General features: G+C 44.3%; 1 protein-coding gene and 1 pseudogene across 6 annotated transcripts in view; one reads left to right on the top strand and one right to left on the bottom strand.

Moving 5' to 3' along the window:
• Nucleotides 1–16,082, bottom strand: part of LOC123808372 — a 33,437-nt pseudogene extending 17,355 nt beyond the window's left edge.
• Nucleotides 1–24,889, top strand: part of RGS6 (regulator of G protein signaling 6) — a 470,324-nt gene that overhangs the window by 195,828 nt on the left and 249,607 nt on the right. The gene's annotated exons all lie outside the window — the stretch shown is intronic.

The following is a 24,889-nucleotide window of genomic DNA, read 5'->3' on the forward strand; positions in this document are numbered from 1 at the left end:
GGCTCAAAACAGACACTGTGGCAAAGTCATTATTGGACTATTCTGTTCCCTAGAAGTTTCTACATGTTTCTGGACCCTCCTCCTCCAACTGTAGCAAGTAGCAAAATAACAAGAGTGCTGAGTAACGATGCCTTTCATATAGAATCTTATTCATGGCCAGGCTTGCTTGAATTAAACTATTTCACCAGATCTACCGACGAGAGTGCTGGATAATGAATGAGAAAAACTAAATGGGAGTATCTTTCTTACACTTTCTTTCTAAATGGGAGTACTTTCGTGTAATGGTATTTCTGCTTTCTTTGTTTTCCTCATACTCTTAAATTCTGTGGGAAACACATGGGAAGTGGGAGCTTCTGTCCACAATGTTTAACTTCAAATCATTTCATCTCCTTTGTTCTTTCTCTCAGCTATCCCACTGTGTTTTTATAATATACTCAAGGGCTGGAGTAATAGCACAGCAGAATTCTGCTATGAAATTTGAGTGATATGAATTCTTTATCAAAATTTCAAGAATAAAATTTTTGATGATGATAAAGCCCACAATGCCAGTTGTATGCACTTGACATTATCGATTCACATTAACTAGGGGGAAAAATGTTTAATTAGTGCAGCAGTAAAAAAGGGAAAAGTGGAGAAATGACTGTTCTTCTGTCACCCATTTGAGAGAAGGGTTAGACTTATTTGGATTTATTTCAATTCTTTAGGAAAAATACCTTTGATGGGCTTTTCAGAGTGTGAAAAGAATTATCAGGAAGGATCCTTCAAAACAGAGATAAGGCTGAATTACTCTACAAAATGAAATCAGAGGAATTTTATGAATTATAGAGAGTGGGGAGGAGAGAGGTGAGATGTGACCAGAATAATGGGTCTGGTTGAAAGGACATCTGGAGTGAGGGACAAAGGAGCTCAGCCAGGAGAGAGTCCCTAAGGTGCAGGACGGGGCAGCAGGGAGCTTTTCTGGTTTTTACTCCGCCAATCACACTCCCCGAAACCTTAATGAAAGACTCCTCTGTCTACTAGAGCCTTGTTTCTGGAAAGTTAAAACCCTGAAGCTTTCCAAATTAGAGTTAGTATGAGGTGGCAAGAAAAGAATTCTTGCAGGAGATGAAATGCAAATGAGATTCTGTGGGAGCAGCACAGGTAAGTCAGCAGATGACGGAGACTGTAAACCTATCAGGAAGCCACACGAATTTCAAAGACCTCCACAAGTACGTGAGCCTGGGGAGGGTTTGGGTTGGGCCATTAAATATATGTACATTAATAATATTAACACCTAGAAAACTTGAGATCTTGGGAAAAACCCAGACCAGACACTTGGGCTTAAGCAAAACTGCAGTCATAGAAGCTTTGAAATCCCTACTCTGAGAGAGTAGGGAAAGAGAATGTTTCTGTTCAAGTACCATTTAAGACAAAGGCTATTAATCTTTTTCTGGGGATTGTGGCAAAAGGAGGGCATGTGAAGCAGGAGGTAAACAAGATGAAAATGTTCCATGTGTTGGCGGTTAGCCATCTAAGAAGGTTTTAGGAAAGAAAAATAAAAAGACCCATTGCAGCAGGCAAGCTGGTTAATTAAACCTGCTGTCTCCCAGAGTCCACTGCCCCTCCCAGTCTACAGCCTGCCTTTCAGTTTGTAGTATGTTGTGCTCTTTTATGCAAAGAGATTGCTTGTGAGAGTGAGGGGGAGCCCAGGAGTGGATGGCATTTCTTCCTTCTGGACCCAGGGTTTCAGAACTCCTCCACTCCTCTGCGGTGGTAGAAAGCAAGCCAAGTCTTTGGTTTTCAGATTGTTTGTTTTGCTCACTGTAACAGGTAAAACTCAGATGGGATATTTCATCCAGCCATGTGAGGCTGGGGAGCCCCTGCCTGCTCAGCCATGAGGGAGGCATGGAAAGGAAGTGGGAGGAGAGAGAGAAGGACCTGGAATTCATTGTTGGAGACCGTCTCTGTGTCAGACACCTTAATGAGTCATCTAGTGGCATCCTCTCCATTCTATACTTCATAGATGAGGAGACTGAACCTCAGAAAGACTGAGCAAGTAGCTCATAGTTATGAAGTGTCATTCCCCAAAACAGTGTTCTTCTGTCAGAGGAGGGAAATTTCATCATTTAACCCTCCCTCTCTCCATTCCTTTCTCCATTCCTTCTTCCTTGCATCCTTCCTTTTTGTTGTGTATCTTAAGATGAATGGGCATAACTCTTAAGTAGTTCGAGGTATATTTTGAACAAATAATAACTTATTTAAATGGGTAGCCAGATTTTCTTCTCAAATTTTAACAAAGGTAACGTGTCTGAAGCTGTTTTTCAGTAAGCCTGAAAAAGTGCTATATGACTGTGACTGTTGTCACTTATTTTCTAGTCATACATTCGGGGTAAATTGGCAAACCTCTAAAGAGGACATGGTGCCAGCAATCAACAAGGGCCGGGCTGGGACCAGAGAGAAGGGAGCTCATTATAGTTCCACCTCTTCTGTCTAAGGGGCACATCCTTCCACAGTAGCTCAAGTAATACTTGGTGAGTTCCAGCAAGGAGCCGAGAATCATGCTAGGGGCAGAAAAGCAAAGAAGCGAGGCATCTCGTTTTGAGCTGCTCACCATGTCTAGAACATGAGTCAGGCTCAGGCAAGGAAAAATCACATAACCTATGTGTGCTGCAGCCTGGAGATGCAAGAAGGACTTTCTGGAGACTTTGACCCAAAAGGTGATGCACTTTTATAGAGACTAAAGTGTGAGGAGGAGGAGTAAGCAGTTCAGTAGTTGCTTCATGAGCAGAGAAGATGGCAGCAGTAGTTTCCCTTGGCCTCAGCCAATGAGCAGTATGCAGGTAGTGATGCCTTATGCCCAATAGCTTTCTCTTGGCTCATGATTCAGAAGAATTCTGCTGGGTTTCCTCTGGGACCCTGCATTTATTTGTTGTGGTCTGGTGGTTTGTTCTGGCAAAATGTACTGCATGGATTTTTACAGCTTGCTTTGTGCATGGGCATCCTTCCACCCAAGCAACATGTTTACAGACGCCAGCCCTTCGTTTTCTGAAAATACTGCTGAAAAGAGCAACTGTGCTGGGATGTGCCATGTGTTTGGGGAGACCAGGCAGCCAACCACCAGAACTCACTCTTCCTGATGTTTTTGCTCAGAATCACTCTTCGTTGTGCCTGGCTCTCCCGCATTCTGAAATCCGGACAGGGCCTGTTTGCTGTTGACTACACTGTTACTTTGGAAGTTAAAACCCTTTCGGGAAATTCCTGCTATGCTTAATGTAATAATGTTAGAGTATATTGTCACATACTCTAGAAAACCCCTGTTTATAAACTCCCTGTATTACTGAATTTCTCAAAACTCCTTAGGGAACATATTCTGAGATCTTTCAGTTAATCAATACTAATAACTAATACAATAACTACAATAACTAATCTGAATTTTTAAAAATGAATCCTCACCCAAGAGTATACTTATTAATGGGGGGGGGGCGGGGGAAGAGAGAGAGAAAGAAATTGATCGGTTGCTTCCATTACATATCCCACAGGAGTCGGACCCACAACCTAGGTATGTGCCCTGATCGGAGATCAAATCTGCAACCTTTTTGGTGTACAGGACAATGCTCCAACCAAATGGACCACCTGGCCAGGGCAACTAATCTGAATATTTTAAAATTCATCTTTCCTGAACAAGTCCCTTCAAGCTACTCCCTTTTACTGTCCCCATTTTTGAGAGAGAGAGAGAGAGAGAGAGAAAGAGAGAGAGAGAGAGAGAGACTCTATCATACCTTACTGGTTTTCAACAATGGTCAGATAATTGTCTCTTCTCTATGACTTCCATTATCTTCCTGCCTTCAAAGTCTTCGCTTCTGGTGTAGTTTCCTGTTTCTTTTGCTATATTTCTTACTTTCAGAAACATATAGGTAAGTGTAAATTAAAGGACTGCCAATTGTTTGTTACATTTGTAAGCTCCTTTGTGTATTTATCAATGTTTTCCCAGTGTTGATTTTTTAATTTCTTTTCTTTAGAAAGAGAGAAGAAGGGGGAGGGAGGGAGAGAGAGAGAGAAACATTGATTTTTTTTGTTCCATTTATTATGCCTTCATTAGTTGCTTCCTATATGTGCCCTGACCAGGGATTGAACCCACAACCTTGGTGTATCGGGACAATGCTCTAACCAACTGAGTTACCTGGCCAGGACTATTTCCCCAATGTTAATTCTGAATACAGACTAGCAAATTTATATGGAAGAGGGAATTTATAAGGAACTGTGTTGTTTCATATGCTCAAGAGGTTCCCAATTCAGGAATTTTCTGGCTGGGGAAGATTTTACTATGTGGTAACACCAGCTAGCCCAGTGTATTACTGAAGCTTATCTGTGATAAACTTCAAAAGTAGACCAAACATGGAAGAAGTCTGAGAAATCCAAGGAAGCGTAGGAGCCATTCTTAAGGTCTGAGGTCAAAAATAATTGGTAGGAGAGGGTCCTCCTCATAAGGAAAAAGAATGCCACTTCTATATACCTGTTGATTTTAGCAGCTATAACCCAGATGGTGAAGGGCAGCGATCATCCTTCAGACTACCACCATTCTATTTTCTTCCTCGTCATATGTTCTTAACTTATTGTGAACGGTTCCCTTACCTATTACAAACAGTAAAGAGCAAAGGCCCAGTTTTGACCATGGGAAATGCAGAATGTCAGGAACTTGTCCATCACTAGACTGGGTGCTCCTTAGAGCTTCGCGGATGTCTCAGATTACCCACTACCGTGTTTTGGAATTGCAGTGTGTGGTTCTCCCCTCTCCCCTGAATGATTGCAGGTCTTGTAAGTAGCCTGTGCTGCTGCTGTTATTATTTTTATAAGATTTTGAAAGCAACACCCACATCCCTTAATAATATGGGTCTGGATTAGGATACAACAGAAGACCAAATGCCATATGACTAAATATTGAAAAGATATACATCAAGCCAACAAAAGAAATGTACTCCATCCTCCAACTTTGGCAAATGTGCCTTTATAAGGACCTGCAGGCCAGGTTTGAATTTAGAATTCTTGGGCACTTTCAAGGCCAGTGCCAGCACACTATGGGGTGGAGGGAGAGCCAGCTCCTGGCCCAAATCCTGCCTCCCTTCTTTTTCCACCCCTGCCCATTCATTCCTCACTGTGAAGTGCCTGGCACAAATTGGTAGTAGCCAGCCTGGATTTTGAGTCTCCACCCACACCCCTCTCAAACAGCTGCTCTTTGGTTCCCCTTGGACATTGTAGCAGGCTCAGGAGAGGCTCCCTCGGTCTCTGGGATTGGACTTGGGATCCTGTTGGTGGAGAATTCCAGGGCTCACAACCCAGACCACGTGGTCATTGAGCACTAGATGAGATGTGCTATAAATGGAAAGCACACACTAGATTTTGAAGACTTCGTGTGAGAAGTTAAAGACATAAAGATCTTACTAGTATTTTCATGGTGACTACATGTTGAATTCATATTTTGGATATATTGGGTCAAATAAAATTTATTATTAAAATAGATTTTATCTACTTCCTTTTAACTTTCTAATGTGGCTACTCACAACTTTAAAATTATATATGTATCTTGCATTTGTGGCTCCCCTAGCATTTCCATTGGGCAGTGCTGGTCTAGAAGAAGGAAGTGGTAGTCCTTGGTAAGTTGGACTCCTTGTCCTGTGAGGGGGAAGACTTAGAGCAGAACCTCTAAAGCATGGGGTCCCAGGCAGGGGCCCCTCTGCCCAAGGGAGGTTTTACTTTAAGATGAGGTATATAATTAATTTATTCTCCTATCCTCTCAGGCCTAAATGGCCTCCAAATTTCTCTCCCCTTTGCTCACAGGTGGTTTTACCTGAAGCAAGTAGTCCCTGCCACCACCACCACACTACGACCACTTTAAATCAATACTCACCAGACATAGGAAGTTATATATTAAGGATTATCTGATCTGGACCCCGGCTCGTGGGGTCTGTGACATTGTGGATGGGGGAGAGACATTCACACAGACTACTGAGTCCTGTGGAGGAAAAGGGCGGGTGACTTCACTCTCAAGAGGAGCCAAAAGCCTCAGCCTCCACTATGACAGGCCTTTATTTCTTTTTGTGGTCACATTACATGATGGTTCTCATTTACTATGCATCAGTTGGCTTTTGGTGATTACCTTTTACAGAAAACAAAGGAGCCAGTGCTGCTAATCACATCACAGAAGAGGAATATTTGCAAATGAAAAGGGAAAAGTAGTTGAACCCATTACACTCATCCTTGGAAGGTTTAGCTTGGATTTTAGGAAGTTACAGTAAGCACTTGCTGTCTCAATTCAGGGTGAGGGAGTTTTAGCAAAAGCAAATCTCAAAGTCGCCTAGGTACAATGCAAGCCTGATTCTCCTTTGGAGAACCTATCCATGAGTGTGGGTCCTGTGCATCTCCAAGTGGGAGCTGGGCCCACGACACACAGAAATGTCTCCTACAATTATCTTTTGCCTTAGCTGGGTGTCTCAGATGCTTGGAGCATCTTCGTATACACCAAAAAATTGTGGGTTTGATCCCCAGTCGGGGCATGTATGGTAGGCAACCTAACAATGTTTCTTTCTCAAATCAATGTTCCTCTCTCTCATCCTCCCCCATCATCTCTCTCTAAGAAGCAATGAAAAAATGTCCTTAGGTGAAAATGAAAAAAAGAGAATTGTCTTTTGAGAGGCTGTTGTTCTTTGGATGAGACAGAGTCCAATCATTAAGCAGCTCTTTGAACACACTGAGCCTCCTTCCTCATTCTCCCTTCAGTTTGGAAAGCACATTTGTCTTTCTGAACTGATTCTTCGAGAAGAATGATGGCATACGGATCAGGGATATTTTTTGGATTCAAGGGATGAATGTTTTTCTGTGTGTGTTAGGGGTCAACATAAACTCTGTTGAATTACAATACAGATACTTTCTAAGAAGAAAATTGACTCATCAAGTCTCTAGAGGAAGAAACTTTAGACAAATCCCTTATGACTTGTTTAAGAAGTTCATGTTAATGGTATATTTCTTTATGACAGCTTCAATAATTTATAATGAATGCTTAGACTATGGCTTTAGAGTTTCAACAGAAACAATGGCTTATTTAAGCTCTTGCTCCCAAATAAATTTAATGGAAGCTTACAAGTAGGAAGGATTAATGATTTAGATGTTTGAAATCTCTTTTAGTTTATTACTTCTTTTTTTATTGTGGCAGAGAGAGGCTAACTATTAATAAACCTGTTTTTCCTCCTGAACACAAAGCTGGATTACATTACCCAGTCTCCCTTGTAGTTAGGTTTGGTCGTGTGACTGAGACCGGCCGATGGATGTTAGTGGAAGTGATGTAATCCTACCCAAACAATCATTTACTCTTTCTTCTTCTGCCTGTGGATGTGGATTATCCAGGGGAGAGATTTGGACTCTGCATTTTAACAAAATTCCCAGGTGATACCTATGCACATGACCATTTGAGAAACACCGCCCTGGGAGATGGCAGAGCAACTAGATGGAAGGAGCATGGATCCCTTTTAAGCCTGTGGCTCAAAGGAGAGCCACCCAGGAGAGCTGCCCCTAGGAATATACCTTAGATTGGTGCATGTGTTAGAAGTGGAATTTTATTAGTATTACCACTGAGATTAGGGAGTTATTTGCTACAGCATTGGCCTTCCCTGGCTAGTATACTCATATTTTATTTATTCCTAGTATAAGGTATAATCCAATCAAGAATAATCTGTTGTACTATGACAGGTAAGAAAAGCCCTCAAAGATCAGCTTCTAGTGCTGACCGTTATGGCTCAATTGGTTGAGTATCATCCCTCAGAGCAAAAGGTTGCTGGTTCAATTCCCAGTGAGGGCACATGCCTGGGTTGCGGGTCCAGTCCCCAATGGGGGTGCATTTGAGAGGGAACTGATTAATGTCTCTCTCCCTCTCTTTCTCCTCCTTTTCCGTCTCTCTCAAAAAATTATAAATCAAATCTTCTTTTTAAAAAAGATCAGCCAGTAAGGCATTAATAAGAGATTTACTGATCTCTGTTTCATTTCCTATAGATCTGGAGATGCAAGGTATTCACAAGATGGATGAGTTCATTGAGAGCATGTGTGTGTATAGCTGAGTAACTGTGCTGGATTGTGCACAGCCAATATTTAAGAACCTTCATCAGAATTCCCTACATTTATACATTTTTAGATTAAAAATCTAGGTAATTTTTTGCTTATTTGCTTACATTACTTATAGAAGTAAGTTATTAAAGCACAAGTATGCATAAACCTAATCATTTCCCTTCATTAGACACATATGTGCACACACACATGCATGCGCATGTAAACACACACCTGCATGCACACACACCCCTCTGCACGCACACACGTGCTGAGTAAAAAGAAGGAAGAGCAGCTGAACACACAGAGCCCTGAGCTTCTCTTCTTTTTTTTCTCCAGCCAGTCATTGCAGAGAGGGATGACAACTTCCATTTGTTGCAAAACTCAAGCAGAAGAATATCATATACAAGAACCACCAGTCTAGTGGTGGAGAAAAGAAGATTCTTTGAAGCTTTCTGCAGTCAGTCTAGACTAGAGATTGACAAGTATTCCTCATCATGGGGATCCGTCCAAGGTGTTGAAGCAATTAGATACCACTGGGGGAGATATGTTACCAAATTTTAGCTTCCTGTCACTTCTCACCTAAAATATCTTCTTGGGGATGATATGTGAAGAGATTTTTTTTAAGGAGGAGATGTCTCTTTCTGAAGCAGGAGGAGAAAGAAATGCATGTCCTCTGGTTTTTATTGTAAGGCTTCATAGGCGGATAGCACATCTCAGCTCCATTGTTACTATCGTTAGTGTCAGAGGAGAGGAAACAGTAAATGACCTCAAAGCAAGAGTTCAGTTAGCCTGAACTTTCACTGACATCTGAATTATTGGCAAATACTGTATGTGCACTTTCTCATTTAATCCTTACAACAACCTCTTAGATGGGTACCATTATTAGCCCATTTTGCAGAGGGGGAAACCGAGACACAGAGAAGTTAAGTAACCTCCCCAGCATCTCTTAGTATGCTAACCCAGAGCTTCTGGCTCCAGAACTGGACTCTCAGGCATGACCCTGTAGACGATGGGCTTGCCTGTGCCTCGTGTCACTCCCTGGGGCCTTGCACTTTGTGATTCTGGGTCTGGCTAACTCAAATTTGGACATTTCACAAAGATTCAGACTGCTTAGGGATATGAATTGGCTGGTGGCAGCGTGGGACTTCAATGGAAATCAATTTCATTCCCTTCCAAAGGGGCTGTGCTGTTCGAAAAAATCAAGAACTGTGATGATTTAAAATGCATTTGAACTCATTTAGATTTCCACAGAACCTTGCTCAGCAGTCCTTTCAAGATGATGTCACAGTTCTTCTGTGTAAGCTGGCAATGCCTTCCAGGGGAGGAGGCCAACATGGCTCACGAGTGTTAGCTTATCCTTACAATACCCTTGAGACTTCAAGAGTGGTAGTTACCCTTGAGGGACTATAAAAATGAGGTTGTGGTTTTTAAAGTTTGTTTTTATACCAGAACTCACACACTTTTATGTATATACTGTCTAGCTATTATTATATGTTATGTCTTATATGTTATAAATATATATACATGTATATACAAAAGTTTCAAGAAACTTACTCTTGGTATAGGTGACATACCTTGGTGTATTGCATTCTGTTCCATTCCTTTTCACTAGAGAGAATGCTGCTTGTGACCCCCAAAACTGAATTCATTGCCTATGGATGTGATATAACCTACAGTTCGAGAAACATGGCACGCAGGGACTCCCCAGCATTTGTGGAAGTGACTCAGGCTGTACCCTGCTGACTCTGTTCTGATACTTTGCAACTACCACCAATTGTGACTTTAAAATGCTCTTTAGATACATGAGAAGTTAGCAGTTTGGCATCAGATCTAGCACTATGTCCTCAAATCCTTCTCACATGCTCAGGGGATATTTAACGAATACCAACAGTAACTCAGACGGAGCTCCTCCACCTGAGGACCAGACCGTCTGGTAGGGGAATCAGAGAAGAAACAACTACATCATCTATCAGGTGCTGGTATGTGCTTCTGAAGAAAAATAAAGTAGGCTGAGCTTTGGTGAGATTTTGGCAGAGGGCTACTTCCCAGTTCTCACCTTCTCTGAGGGTGATTTGGGCCTCCCAGGGGACATTGGCTATATCTGTTGTCCCAGCTCGGGGAGAGGACATTGCTGGTATCTGGTGGCACTTCTACAATGCACAGGATGGCTCCTATACCAAAGAATCACCAAGCCCAGAAGTGTCAGGAGTGCTAGAGAGAAAACCTTACTCTGGAGTGTGCTCAGGGGTCTGGCACCCTTCCCAAAGTGGGCGTGCAAAAGCAAACTCATTTTCCCCCAGGTCCCTTTTTCTGACCCAGGAAAGCCTATGCCATAACCCGTCTCAGTGCAGATGGTGTTCTGTAGAGTGTCGGTGTGAGTGACAGTGGGATGCCGCCCTCGTGCATAGCCTTGCCCAGGATGCTCACCAACAACACGGGCATGCAGGGAGAGAGTAGCACGACAGACCACAGTGTTTTAGTTCTTCTGCATTAGCCTCGTGCCTTGAATAGGCTATGGATATTTCAGTAGGAGCTGGCTATCTGGATTTGGGGACCCTCTTGTGAATTTTGTTTAAAATACTCCCCATGACCCCAAGTCTCTTGGTATCTAAACAACCTATTGCCACTCTCCTGCCCCCTCCACTCAGTATAATAGTTCAATAGGAACATCCTCTTTTTTATGGCAATGGCTCCAAAAGAACGTGAAAGATTCACTTGTTTTTCAAAAGCACTTCGTCCTTCTCTCTTTTGTATCCTCTTGACAACTGGCCCTCCACTGCTAGAATCTCCCATCCACAGAGTGATCTGACAGGATGCTCAGGCCACCTGCCCAAGGAAACACCCTTTTAGACTTCTGGGGCCCCAGCCTCTCAGGCCGTGCGTCGAGCACACTGGCAGGCCCCTCTCCTGCCCTGAGTGTGCAGGAGGGAGGGTGCCTCCTCACAGATCTGCTTCAGCCCCACGTGCTCCTGACTGAGGCAAGACCACAGGGGACTGCTAAGCAGCCTGGTACAGAACCAAATGCCCAGGTCTCCAGCAGTTCTTGGGAATGGTCTCTGAGCCCCCCAGCCAGAAGGCCGGAAAGCTCCAGGATGTTTCCAGGAGTAAGCTTGAGAAGGGATTCTCAGAAGAAAAAACAACTCCCTAGAATATCTCATATAATTTAACTCTTGGGGGTCCCTGGAAATACCATTCTCTGTAGCCAAGCCTGAAGTGGACCCAGTCAGGGTGTATGAACCATTGGCTGAGATTTATGTTCCTGGTCTCTGTCCCTCCTGCAGGCCTGGGGCCTTTTCAACTACCCCCAGGTCAGGAGAGACGTGGCCCTTGATAGAGCTTCAGATGCCCTCCAGGCCATCAGGCTAATTCACCAGGTGGTGCAAGGCTGTGAGTCTGAGGGTCACAGTGGCCATCAGGAGGTGGCAGCTTGGTGGCTGGTGGCCCTCACAGGGGCGTTCTTGCAGAATGGACCTATCACATTTTTCTCACTGGGTATGAAATGGGAAGGGATTCAGGACATTTAATTTTGCACAGAAAGGAAAGCAGTCAGCATGGTTCCCTGGGCCTCCAGGTCCCTGGAAGGCCTGTTCCCTGGGGAAACAGTAAAGAGTTGATTTCCCCTGCCTGGGAGCTGTTCCAAATGTGCTGGAGGGACTATATTGTGTATCATGGGGAATGGCCATTCACAAAATGCAACTTTTTCTCCTGCATCAATTAAGTGTCTCCCTGGCAACTTCTTTTCTTTGACCAGGAGTCACACACACCACCCCCCCTCCCCTATCCCCTGCAATCATCGCCTCAGAACCCTGGATAATTCCCTCATTTTATCTTCTATTTGCATACCTTACACCTAGAACTCTTATATTCCGGTCAATATTCCAGCAAAAGTAGGCAAGAGACGGTATGTCTGAACATACTATTACTTTCAGAATTTTCAGTTCATCATACTCACGACCTCACCTTTCTTTTTTCACAAGACGCAAAGCAGCACAGTTGTATCTGTATGACTTGCTTCATTCCCTGGTGCATGCATTCATTTATTCTTTCAGTAAAACTTTGTTGAGTGTATAGCATGGTCTAGGCATGGGGCTGTGCTGGTCCAGTGGGAGATAAAAAGATGAAATAAGACACACACCTCCTTTCAAGCAAGTCCGCGTGGCATGGAGAAGACTAGATGTGGGCTTGCAAACGGTACGCCATCCTGGCACACAGTGGTCCCTCATGAGACAAGGCTGCACAGATGTCAAGTGAGCACTCAGCAGTGAGAGCGCTCACTGGGTGAGAGTTTCTCAGAGGATGGGGGCTGCTGAGGTGTCACTGTACTGTCAGTGCAGTGCCTGGGGGCTGGTGCACGCTTCGTAAGTGTCAGCTGCTCTAGTAGTGCTGAGGGGGAGGGAGGAGGGAGATGTTTTCTGGAATGGTCCACAGAGGAGGAGGAGTTGAGGCAACTGGCCTGGGAAGATGGGCAGTGCTGGCCCCCACTCTTTCTTAGTCTGGTTATGAATGAACTCTCAGCCCATGGGGTTCACATGAATGCGTTTGTACCTTGATGCTATGAAGTACCACTAAGAGTTGCCCTTCCTTGCTCCCTCAGCTTACAGCCAAGGCTCCTGTTCCTCCCCATCTCAGAACTAATAGGACCTTGTGGAGGGAGCTCTCAGTTGAAAACAGACAATAAATTCCAAGTGGCAAATCTCACGTGGAGCCCAAAGTTGCTATGCAGATTCTTACGATCTACACCTTGGTTGGAACCAAGTGGAGTATGTTTGCTGTCCTGTAACAGCAAAATATATCAGTTGTTTTCAAGCATTTTGGCTGGGTAGTAGGGGAGCATGCATTTCGGAGAACCACATTTAAGGAACCCAAGAATGTGATGCATTGTCCCTTCTCGCAGCCCTGTGGGGAGAGATGACACAAGGCAGGCTTCCCACGCACGCTGGAAGTGTCCGGAAGAAGGGGAGGATGGCTTTCTGCTCCATGACTTAAGCTTTTTGAGGGTAGGGCCTGCATACCTTGTCTTGAACCATCAGAGCTCGGGGGAAAGATCACAGAAACAGAGCCACCAAATGGGCTGAGGAGTCCAGTCAGGGTGCAGGGCCAGCTGAGGACATGGCCGTGAACCAGCTGTGCTGTGTTCTGTTCCCACCGACATGCCTTACATGCCAGACTCTCCTCTGTCTCTGCTGCCAAGACAGAACAAAGGGCAAGCCTGCAGGCTTCTGGGGATTCGGGCACTGGGGAGTGGAGCGGGAGACTGGGAAAGAACCGGTGTAGGGCTGTGAAGGGTGGTGAGTTCATGAAAATATTTGGATCTGCCAGAAATTTCACCAAGAAAGAGTATTTTTAAAAATAGAAGAGGCTGAAAATATAAAGTGCACTAATCTTAGCTGTCTCAGTGTGCACGCATGCTTGCACACACACATACACACACCTATATAACTTTCACCTGGGGCAGGATATAGAGCATTCTACCACCCTAAATGGATCCCTCGTGCCTTTTTTCAGTATCTCTCCAAGATAACTATTTCCTGACTTTTTTGCCATGGATTACTTTTGCCTGTCCTTTCCTTGAACTTCCCATAAATTGAGTCATATACTATACACTCTTTTGTGTCTGGCTTCTTCCTCTTAACATACTGTGTATGAGGTTTTTCTGTGTTGTATGTACTGGTAATGTTCTTTTCCTTTTTAATGTTGTGTCTAATTCCATAGTATGAATAAAGAATAACTTGTTTATTCATTCAGCAGTTGATGGAAACTTGAATTGTTTCCCATTTTTGATACTTTTGAATAAAACTACTGTGACCATCCCTGTGCATGTCTTTTGGCAAACAACAGCACTCCTTTCTCTTAGGTGTGAGTCTAAGACTGGTGTTATGCATTGTCAGGTAGGCCTAGGTGTAGCTCTGTACACGGTTTGTTCTATTTTTCTGCCCAGGACAAAGGCAGCAAACAGGGTGTCTGAAAGCAGGGAGGTAGGTAAGGTTCTTGTGAGCAGCACGAGTGGGCGGCTCGTGCGGGGGCAGAAGAGCAGGTGCTGGAAAGACCCCAGAGGCAGCCTGATGCCAAGCCAACCACAGGTGCTGGCCCATTTCCTCCCCAGCTCTCCCTGCTTCTGGCACTGCTCCTGGCTGGTCTGCCGGCTCGTCTATCCCACTCACTGAAAACCACATCTCAGGATGGACACAGGTAGGCAGACGGTTTCTTTCCATCATTCACCTCTTCACAAAGTAACTCTACTCATGGCCGCTGCAGCCAGCACCTTGCACACTGAGCCATCTGATACTCTTCCTGACATTTATCTATGGCCAATGGTCCCCGGCCCCTGCCCACTCCCAAACGTGGCTCTCCCTTCTTGACTGGGGCTACATCACCAAAAAAATCAGGAAGTCCCAGAAGGCACTGCTGCTGCCTCTCTCTCAATCTGTCAATTCAGGGACTGGAGAAAACAGTTCAGCCCCAGCCTTTCTGCTGCCCACCAGGGCTTAGAAAAGACCTTCCGCTAAGACAGGAGGGGCCTGGAGAAATAAGATGGGTCCCAAAGGGGTAGCTAATCCACAGCCTACTGGATGGAGCCCACACCTGTGACACCTCAGGATGCTTCCTCCGCTCAGAGCCCAGCCTCCCGCGGGAGGGAAACCCCTTTCTCCTAGGACTTCCCTGCTCCTGGGAATCGGCATATGTTACCAGAGGCCATTCATCCTCACCTCCTCCTACTCGAGAGGTTCTAGACCTCACGGAGTTCTAGTTCTTTCCTTTAAGAGCTCCATCTAAATATCTTCACAACTTGTCTTTATGCTTTGTGGAAGTTTAGCTATTTTTGATAAAGAATTATATTTGAGATAAAGTAAGGGCCGTATCAGTCCATCTTTCTATTCGTGGCTCCTAGCCTGATGTCTAGTATCACTATATACAAACCCTTCGGTCGGAATAAAGAGAAAGCTGAAAGGAGTTTTGCGAAGAGCCCCACTCAAGCCTGAGAGATGCTTGTGTATGGCTGCCACCAGGTAACAAGTTACCTAAATGGCAGGCATATGCAACAAGACAGGACCTTGACAGTGAACATCACAGGTAATACCACGAAGTTTTCAAAGGGGAAAGGTCTTTGTGATGCCTATAAAGAGTTCAACATTTCACCTCTAGAAGAAGATAGTCCCGAGCTTGTGGCAGTGCTGTTACGCATCCAGATGTGTTTGATATGAGCTGATCTTGGGGAAAGTCTCTCCTGGAAGTTTGATAACACCAGAAAATCTAATCTCTAAACATTTATATTCCACATCTGGTCATTGTTCTGATCTGGTAAGAGCTAAGACAAGCTTGGTCATAAAAATAATTAGAAAATTATAAAGCAGATATTTGGTCCAAAACGGTTTCATGCAAAAATAAGAGGCCGCTTTGAGAAATGAACAAAGACAAATAGCCCTAGCACTGGAACAGATTATTCCAAAGATTGCCAGCAAAGATCCGTTATCTGTTATGCAAGTGCATCTCCTTTGCTCCTCTTCTGGGGCTGAAACACGGGGCTCGGCAGAAGTAAGGCCTGCTTGACTGTGGTCGGTAGGGTTCATAATATGGGTGTAATGGTTTATAGTTTTAATTTGAACATTTCACCCAAAAATGCCATATGGTGGGCTTGAGTGTGACATTGTTATGTTATAGAACTACATGCTTATGCTTTTGTAATAAAAATTTTTGTAAAAAAAGAGGGAGTGTTATTTGTGCCGGACCCTGTGTGTGCTCAGGCTGCATCTGAGTGCTGGCTCCAGGCGTGGTGGGCCTTCTGGGACCCCTCAACTGTAGCTCACTTGGTTAAAAAGGGCTATCAGGCTAGATTTCATGTTCAGCAATTTCTGCCCAGGCACCCCGGACTGGCAAGCACTGCTCAGTTCACAATAGCGCCCGGCACGTGGTGGGTTTAGTGTTGGTTGGACTAGGAGATATTCCCACCAGGCATCGGTGGCGGCGGCGGCGGTGGCGGCGGTGGCAGCAGTGGTGAAGAGCATTAACATAGCCCCATGACAAAAACAAGGAGGGCGAGCTGTCTCTGAGCCCCTGCTATGTTTAGAGCACAGGTGGCAAACACAAGGCCCCTGGGCTGAATCTGGCCCTCCACCTTGTTTTGTCCGGCCCAGCACCTTGTTTCTAATCTTTCTAAGCAGCAGCAGCACGAAGCTCTCACCTAACTGTTAAGGAGTAGTTACATGTGTACCGTCCTAAAGTTACATTCGGTCCTTTGAAGGCAACCTCGAGGCTGATGTGGCCCCAAGGGAAAAAGAGTTCGACACCCCTGGTTTAGAGCACATGACTGGTCACAAAGGAAGTAGGGTGTATTCAGCCAAATATTTGTGCTGACTCAGGCTAGCACCAGTTTTGTATGACCTCACCTCGCTGTTCCCCTTGCCCACTGTGCTGCTAACACCATAGTGGAAGAGGCTCTACTTTTAGGTTATTTGTGAATGGAATCCTCTAGTGTAACAGTGAGTCTCGAAGTTTGCTCCCTAAGTCAGCAGGAGGCCATCACCTAGGAATCAAACATTGGGCTGTGTGGGGCAGAATAGCAGTGTTTCAATGGGCCCACCACATGATTCTAGTGCACAGTAAAGCTTACGAACCAATGCTGAATGAGGGCTGATACCAAGCCAGCATCAGTGTGAGAAGAACACGACTTTAAACTTGCTTGTTCTGATAGGTCAGGTGCTGTCTGTGTTGGTTCTCCCCCAGGTCTTTTCTCCTGGTAGTTACTTGGATTCTCAGAATCAGACATGAGAAATGAATGGTAGGTGAAGAAGGAAGTTTGGGCTTTCATTGGTGGGAGAATCATAAGCCAAGTTTATTTCTTCCCCATTATTTATGTGACAACTAAAACTGCCAGAACTGACGTGATCTGATAACACGTCAATGCGTTACATCTCCACTTTCATTTGATAACCAACCAAGTTTATAATGACCTGAGACAGACTTTTTACAAAGAGAAGTGAGAAAGGCTGTGTATCATAATGGCTAAGCTCACAGTTGTCGCCATCTGTCTTTTCTGAAGTTTGGAGTGAGCCCCTCAGCAAGTGCATGCATTTTATTCAGTTACACGAACATCGCTTGAGCATCTTTCACATTCAATCCCAACAGCAGCTTCTGTGCTCATGTGTCTCGGGTCATTGTAAACTCAATTGGCAGTCATGGGAGATTCTGTCTCAGAAATGCCCCCAGATCTAGTCTCCTGAGGCATAATTAGGTTCATCATCAATTTAAAAAACTGAACATTTGTCCTGGCTGGTGTGGCTCAGTGGATTGAGTGCTGGCCTGTAAACCAAAGGATCGCAGGTTCGATGCCCAGTCAGGGCACATGCCTGGGTTGTGGGCCAGGTCCCCAGTAGTGGGCGTGCAAGAGGCAACCACACATTGATGTTTTTCTCCCTCTCCTCCCTCTCTTTCCCTCTCTCTAAAAATAAATAAATAAAATCTTTTTTAAAATTAAAAATGTATTCTATGTATTTTGAATAGCCAAAACAGCCAGAGTGTAGGAAACCTCCCATTTCATAACTCTCCACCGTTATTTGTATTCAGGTAGATGTCTTAATTTTGGAAAGTCTGGTCAGAGGATGGAAATTTGACATTGTAATGCATCCCTTTAGTGTCTCTACAGTGCTGCTTTAATTAAAAACACTCTGTTTTATCTGTCCCCCTTCAATAATAACTCACATCTTAGAAAGCCACCGTTGGGTCTTCTGGCTAATTCACTGTAGGAAATGGTTATTTCCATCCTTGACCTTCATGACTAGGTGTGGAGCAGATGAAATAACTTGCTTTGCAGGGTGGTTATTATGCCGCTGAGCCAAGTAAGGCTCTGTTACCTGAGGTTTTGATCTAGACGCTCGTAATTGCTGTGCAGACACTGTTCAGAGCCGAGCCCTCCTGACCATAAGGTGCCGACAGGACATTTATTTTCGCCATCATTCACTACTCTGCAAGAGAGCAAATTGCTTATTACTTACCTGTGTCTGCCTTTGAAGAATAAAAAGCTGAATTGACACTGCTGGGACTGGAGCCTCCAGGTGTCGGGTTTGGGGAACCTCGGTCTGCCACAGCACGGGGCTGAGCAGGGCTAAACTGATTCCTTCAGCACAACAGTCTGTACCCTGGCCTGCACCATGTGGAGTGAAGACCTCTTCCCCAGATTGGGAAGAGGAGCATTGTCTTGACGATACCTTGATGTTATGGTAAAGCCATTAGGTTCTCACTAATCTCGAAAACAAGCAAGCTCTTTCTTTGATAATTCTACTAACAATACGAGGTTCTTTATTCTTGAACCGACCTTGGAGTGCCCTCCATGTGCCTAACACAGGATGGAAGAGTAGCTCACATTACCATCAATTTGAGTTGCCAACAATTTGTCTGTATTATACAAATATAGTGATTGTCAGTAATACATGTTTATACACCCACAGATTAAGCTAAGTGACCATTTCACCACAAAAAAAAAACGAAGGAAAATTACTGAGATGGGTTGCTTTCTGCTCCTTGTTTTGCAATTAGGTTGAGTTTGACTTTTCCCAACAATTCCAAATGAAAATTGTTGTGTCCTAATGACGTCAGCTTTGAGTTTCTGTCTAAATTTTTTTTCTTCAGAACATGTACAGCTTATTTTTCTATTAAAGTAAAAACGCACACAATTTAAAATACTAGGTTGGGGCTGGGGTGCAGTCCAGCCCTACTGTGCTTTTTAATTCACTGAGGGAGAGATGGTGAGTGGGGTATCCTGGGAAACTCTTGACAGGGGCATCCATCCACATCGAAAGCTGAATAGACATTTGGTCCAGGTGAGAGCAAATTAAAATATGGATGATGTTTTCAAAGAAGTGAGGAATAAATCAAGGATGCACACAGACATGGTATGGAAGGTCAGCAGCAATTTTCTGGTGTCTAAGAGGGAACACCCGTCCTGGGGAAATCTGCCAGTGACTGTTTTTGGTGAAGGTTAGAATGAGTAAGAGTTAGTAGAGTGTTACACGGTGCATTTTGAAGCACTTTAATAAATCTTCTAGTGTTGTTGCCATTGATGGTTGTTGTTGTTGTTGTTTTCATGCTATCTCTTGTTCAGGTCATATGTGAGTAAAAGAAAGAAAAATGTAGTCTCAGGCCACTTTCCATGGACCACCTTAAGCTAGTACTTTCTTCAACCACATTTTTATTACGGTACATTCACCGTAATATTTGATGGAGACCACCCAGGTCCAAGGTAAATGCTTTTGTGGCTGTGATTTTGGAAATCCATTCTCCCTGGCCTTAGAGACACTCTTAATTACAGGTTCAAAAATTCTCCTCTGTTTCATCTGATAGGGTAGCTTACTTTATATCACCCTAAAATGAGGACAAGCTAAGCACTGCAAGATATAAAGTATTCAGTGGCGGTTTTCCATTTCTGCAGGGACAAAGAAAGCCGGCTTAGGTAATTGCTTTGTAATGCTCAGTGTAGCTGAATTGCCTCTGTCTCTGCAAAGCTCCCTTCTGTCGTTGACATTCACCACGTACATCTCTCCTGCATGTAGGGCCAAGGCCCGGTGCAGCCACTTGTATAATGTGCACAATTAATGGACCCTGGGTCTGGCCTGTTCCTTGTATTGTGGGTCTATAAATACTCATAGTAATATAGGCATCATTGCAGGTACATTTTTATATCTGTCTGGTTCTCAGTGGCTTTATATCATTCATTCACTAAGAACAATTGTGAGCCTTTAACCTCAAGGCAGAACACCCAGTTCTGAGTTGGTACCTAAACGGTACATCAGTTTACAGTGAGATGAGGGCGGGGCACGGTATAGTTTAAAGGACATAAAATGATACACTAAACCTGGAGCATGGAGGGGTCCTGCAGCAAGTGAAGAAAGAAACTGCAGGGAAGTTTAAAAGAAAAGAAGAAAAGAAATATCAAAAATACAATAAAAAATAAATTTAAATGTTTTAAAACGCCAAGTCTTAAAAGTAGGGTTAGACTAGCATTACTCACAAACCTAAGTGGGTATTCACCAGTGTGACATGGCATACTGTTTTACAGAAAACGGTTTTTATAAGTAGAAAATTTTCACTTAAAATAACAATAAAAATACAGTAGAGTAAGTGCATAAACCGGTAACCCAGCCATTATCACCATTATCAGGCACCAGGTACAGCAGGTAAGCGTGCATGCTGTGTTCGTGCGCGACTGGCAGCGCGGATTTGTTTCCTTGAGCATCGCCAAAATGTGTGGTTCACGTAGTGCACTCTGACAGTGTGACAGCTGTGATGTCGCTAGTTGGTAGAAACTTTTCAGCTCCATTAAAATCTTATAAAACCTAAAAAAAAAAAACCCCAGTGTGCTCACATCTGAAATTTGATGTGAGGAATTTTCTCCCCGTGTATGAATCGGAGCCACCTCTGTGGGACCGCATGCACCTTGGGCGCCACCGTGGTGGGCACTGGGGATGAAAGTCTGCATCTTGGGAGATACACTTGTTTGTGCTGGGTCAGCTCTGGGTACATGTTCTAGGTGATCGTTATGCAAAAACCTAGTCATTTATGGGATTGTTTATACACGTTTACAGTGTTTCCTGCCAGCATGTACCTTCTGTAGATTCTAAAACAGTAGAGTCAAAGGTTTGCTTTGGAAAGGAGTTTTCTAAACAAAAGCAAATTTCTCTTCCCTGTACATGTCTCTCTGCAGCTCCATCTCACACATTCTGTATGGTCCCGATCAGATGTTGCTCCTCGTCCATGAAGCCTCTTACGGGCAGGAAGGGGACCGCCTCCATCTCTTTTCTTGTCCACGGTGCCCTCCACAAATACGTATTGAATAAACGAAGCACACAATTCACAAAGCGAGTCTGTGAGGCTTACAAATACCTTCTTTAAGATATTTAATAAACTGATAAAAGTACTGGCATTTAGTGATTACCTATTCATACAAAAGAAGTATTTTACCTACCTACCTACACACACACACACACACACACACACACACATTCACACTTAAGGGAAATCATAAAATGATATAATTGTTGCTAGTTACTGAGTGTATGATTCATATGTACTTTCCCCTGAATACATAGTACACTCGTTATGTAATAGTTGCAAGTAAACTGTGACTGTTTCTGTGCCTCTCACAGATCTCCCAGACCCTGAAATGCTGTGTCTGAAACAATAGGCAAGACGACTTAGGTATATATGCCTTTATGTAGTTCACCTTGGGTCTCGTATGGAGTAGATGCAAAAACGTCACATTTGCATTTCTGTTATTAGGCAAAATTTATTATTTGCCTAAGTACAGAAAGATACATACTTCCCTCCACTGGCACAAAGCATTGTTTGCACAAGTGTAAAATTCTCTTAAATATATTTATATGTATATTTCTGAGTGTTTCTGTTAATCACATGCTTCATTTTGTGACAGGTCTAATCCTATGAAAATGTCCTGATAGAAAACTTGGTAACACTAATGATTATATCCAGGACATCTCAAAAACACATGTTTTGCAATCAGCATCAATATTTAATTCCACAAATGGCAATTGCAAATGAAGAATAGGGTGTGTTTAATACTCTATGGCATGCATTATTTGGACTGGATTGTGAAGTTGACATACATGTTCCACATGAAAGAAATTTCAGTAATTATAAATTTAAAAATTAGTATTTGTACACAATTTTCTGAGATATCGACCACTTTCCAAACATCGTGGCATGGATCCTCGATCCTTCTGAGAATAGTTATGATCTCGTTTATATACATGGGACACATGGGTTTCTGAGAGGGGGTTGGCCCTCATAGGGGATTGGCCCTTTGGCAGCTGGTGAGGGTGTCAGTGATTTGAATCCAGTGCTCTCAGCTCTGAAGCCTGGACTAGAGATGTCGGCTGGTGCCCTTGCTCTTTCGCAGGTCAGAGCACCCACCACCTGACCCCATTCCTCTCCCGCTGAACCAGACGGAGACCAAGAATCCTTCTCAGTGTAGACAAAATCTGTCTGCCCTCCTGCCCTGTGTTCTTTCTGAGTGTACTTGGCCGGGCGTTCGTGCAGATGAAATACAGCCGGAGTTTGCATAATAGCTGCACAGTACGTCACCACCCTAACCGTGAGCCTGCGCGTTGTCCTTGGTGGAAGGAGGTGGATTTGTGCAAGTGGCTTTGATGTGTTAATCTTCTCCAGGAATTTGGGTCTACCTCCTTGGGGACCAGAGAGGTCTTCTGCTCCATATCAACTCCTTTTATTTCTTACTTCACAAGGACTTGACTCTAATTGGCCAACTCAGAGTGTGCTGAGGGGGCCTATTTCTGTCTGGGATAACAGGAACATTCCAGATGACTGACGTCTTTTACTGGAGACCGTCTGACCAGACTCTGACCCTCTGTTCTGCTTGCCGAGCAGAATGACCACTGACAGGCCTCAGTGCCAACTGTTTGAATGTTTCATCCACATTGTTTTCCTATTTTCTTATAAAAACAGAGGACTTGTCCAAGTGCCTAACTACTATGGCAGCCAGTGCTATTTAAATAAGATGCTGAACACACGTGTCCCAGCCTCAGCGAGGCAGTGGAAGCAGCTGTGGGGTCTGAACTGCACACATGCCTGGAAATGATGCCTGTCTCTGGGGCAGCAGAGCCCCTTTCACGCACGCTCTTGAGAGCACTGTGCTCAGACTCAGAGCACACATGGCCGGGGGAAGGGTCAGTTTTGCCCTGCAGGGAAAATGTCCCAAAACAGGGCTACTTGGACTTTCTGCTTTGTAACCACAACAAAGGCCTCAAACAAGAGAGAGGGAACAGGAAAGCCCTCAGAAGCTCTAAAGAGTTTGAAAAATAAAATGTAAAGCCATTGTTACTGGTTTAGGGTTTTTATTTGCCTAAGTAAATGTCCTAGCTTATTCGAATATATGTATTGATTTTTTTAAATATGCAGCTGACATTAAGGAACTGGATCCTAAATAAATGAGCACTGCCTGACAGAACGCTGCCGAACCTGCCCTGAGCGCGTTGGGAAGCCACGCTGTGCCGTGCACAGTTACAAGTGCAAAGCATGCCTGATCCAAAGACCACACTTTCCGAAGATGTCTCCGTCTTGCGACTACAAGCGCGTTGTGCTGACCCTGTCACTCTATAAAGCCAGGACACGTGGCTGGTCTATTAGTACTCGTGGTTATTAGTTCTGCCATAAAAATGGGATTTGGCTCCTTAGATTAGATTTCTTCAAAGTTGGCAGTGGACTTGAGTGCCTACATGTACACACAGATTAGCAGCTTTTTCCTGGGCTGCAGTGGGCAGAGAGGCAAAGAACAGGCTTAAAATTTCCGTCAAAGGTAAGTTCAACATTAGGAAGGACTTCCTGATTTTAAACACTCATTAATGTTCCCTAAAAAAAGGCCTTACACACCTTCTGACCTCTCTTCCCTTCCCCGCCCTTCTTCCCTCTTCCCGCCTGTCACCTTTCTCTTTCCCTCTCATCAGAGTGTCCCCATCCGTGAAATGGAGAAAATAATAACACGGGGTGGGGCAACACTGGTTTACAGTTGTGAGTGTGCAAAACGCAGAATTTATTCTTGTGCTCTTATTCATTAATTATTGTATTATTTTCCATATGAACAACTGCAAACCTACTTTTGCCCCACCCTGTACATTCAATCCTTGTTATTCACAGATTTCACATTTGTAAGTTTGCCGCTCACTAACATGTATATGTAGCCCCTAAATCCCTGCTCACGCTACATTCTCGCCCTTCTGCAGACAGCACCGAGTGGTGGAGAATTTGAGCCGCTCGGTGCACATGTTCCTGGTGACATTGGACAAGACCCTCTCCCTGCTCATCTCAGCTCCATGCTGAACACATAAGTGTCCTTTTCTCTATTTGGTGCCACATTTTTCACATTTCTATACTTTCTGTTGGTGATTTCACTGTTCAAATGAGCCCTCAAGCATGGTTTGGTTCTGTGAATTGAGTGGGGAAAGAGAGAGACAACATCTCAGCATTTGTGTGCGTGGTAGATTGTGGGAGATGGCTCTGCTCCTGGCATCACGGCCACTCACAGGACGACCTGAGGTGGCTGTGGCAGAAGAAGAGGTCTCCTGAGCAACTGCCCAACAGCAGATGGCTAGTCCTTCTGATACTTCAGAGGCAGTGGAGAGTCACCAGGCATGTCTCAGACCCCAATTCTTCACAGACTGCACTGGGCCGGGGCCTGGGCACCTGTATGGGGCTTCCTGGATGAGATGTGTTGTGCACGTATGTGGGAAAAGCCCATACGGTTATAGAATTGCATGGAGGAGAACTAGGAGGGTGCACCATGGGGTCTGAGAGTATGAGATACATAGTTTATTCCTGTTGGTGTGATCCCAGCTCTCCAACAGGCTGTGGGCCCATCAAAGTGTGGATTACACTGTTAACATGCAAAAATGCCTGACTGCTCCTCTCTTCCAGCTGTTCAATCCTTATGTTAGTCCCTTTGAAATTTCCGTAAACCCTTGAGATTAGAAATGTAGGTTGTACCATATAGTGAACTTGTCAAATCACTACTAGGCATCAGGTAATAACAGATTTCTGTCTCCTCACTAACAATATGTTTATTTTCACATGATGGTAAGAAGAAAAATGAGGCCATCACCCTGCAGACGGGGAAAACGGATCTCAGAGAGTTCCACTGAACTGAGTGACCAGCAGCCTGTAGCACAGCGAGAACTCATCCTGGGTTTCGTGACTCGGAGCTTTGTCGTCGTTCTCCCCCCACTAAGCTCGCTCTTTCAGGAGACTCCCCTTTCAGCTTCCAGCAAAAAGACAAAGGAGATTAGGAACCTTTTCT

Source organism: Phyllostomus hastatus, unplaced genomic scaffold (assembly GCF_019186645.2).
Source record: "Phyllostomus hastatus isolate PE091 unplaced genomic scaffold, TTU_PhHast_1.1 phas_scaffold_501, whole genome shotgun sequence".
Taxonomy (NCBI): domain Eukaryota; kingdom Metazoa; phylum Chordata; class Mammalia; order Chiroptera; family Phyllostomidae; genus Phyllostomus; species Phyllostomus hastatus.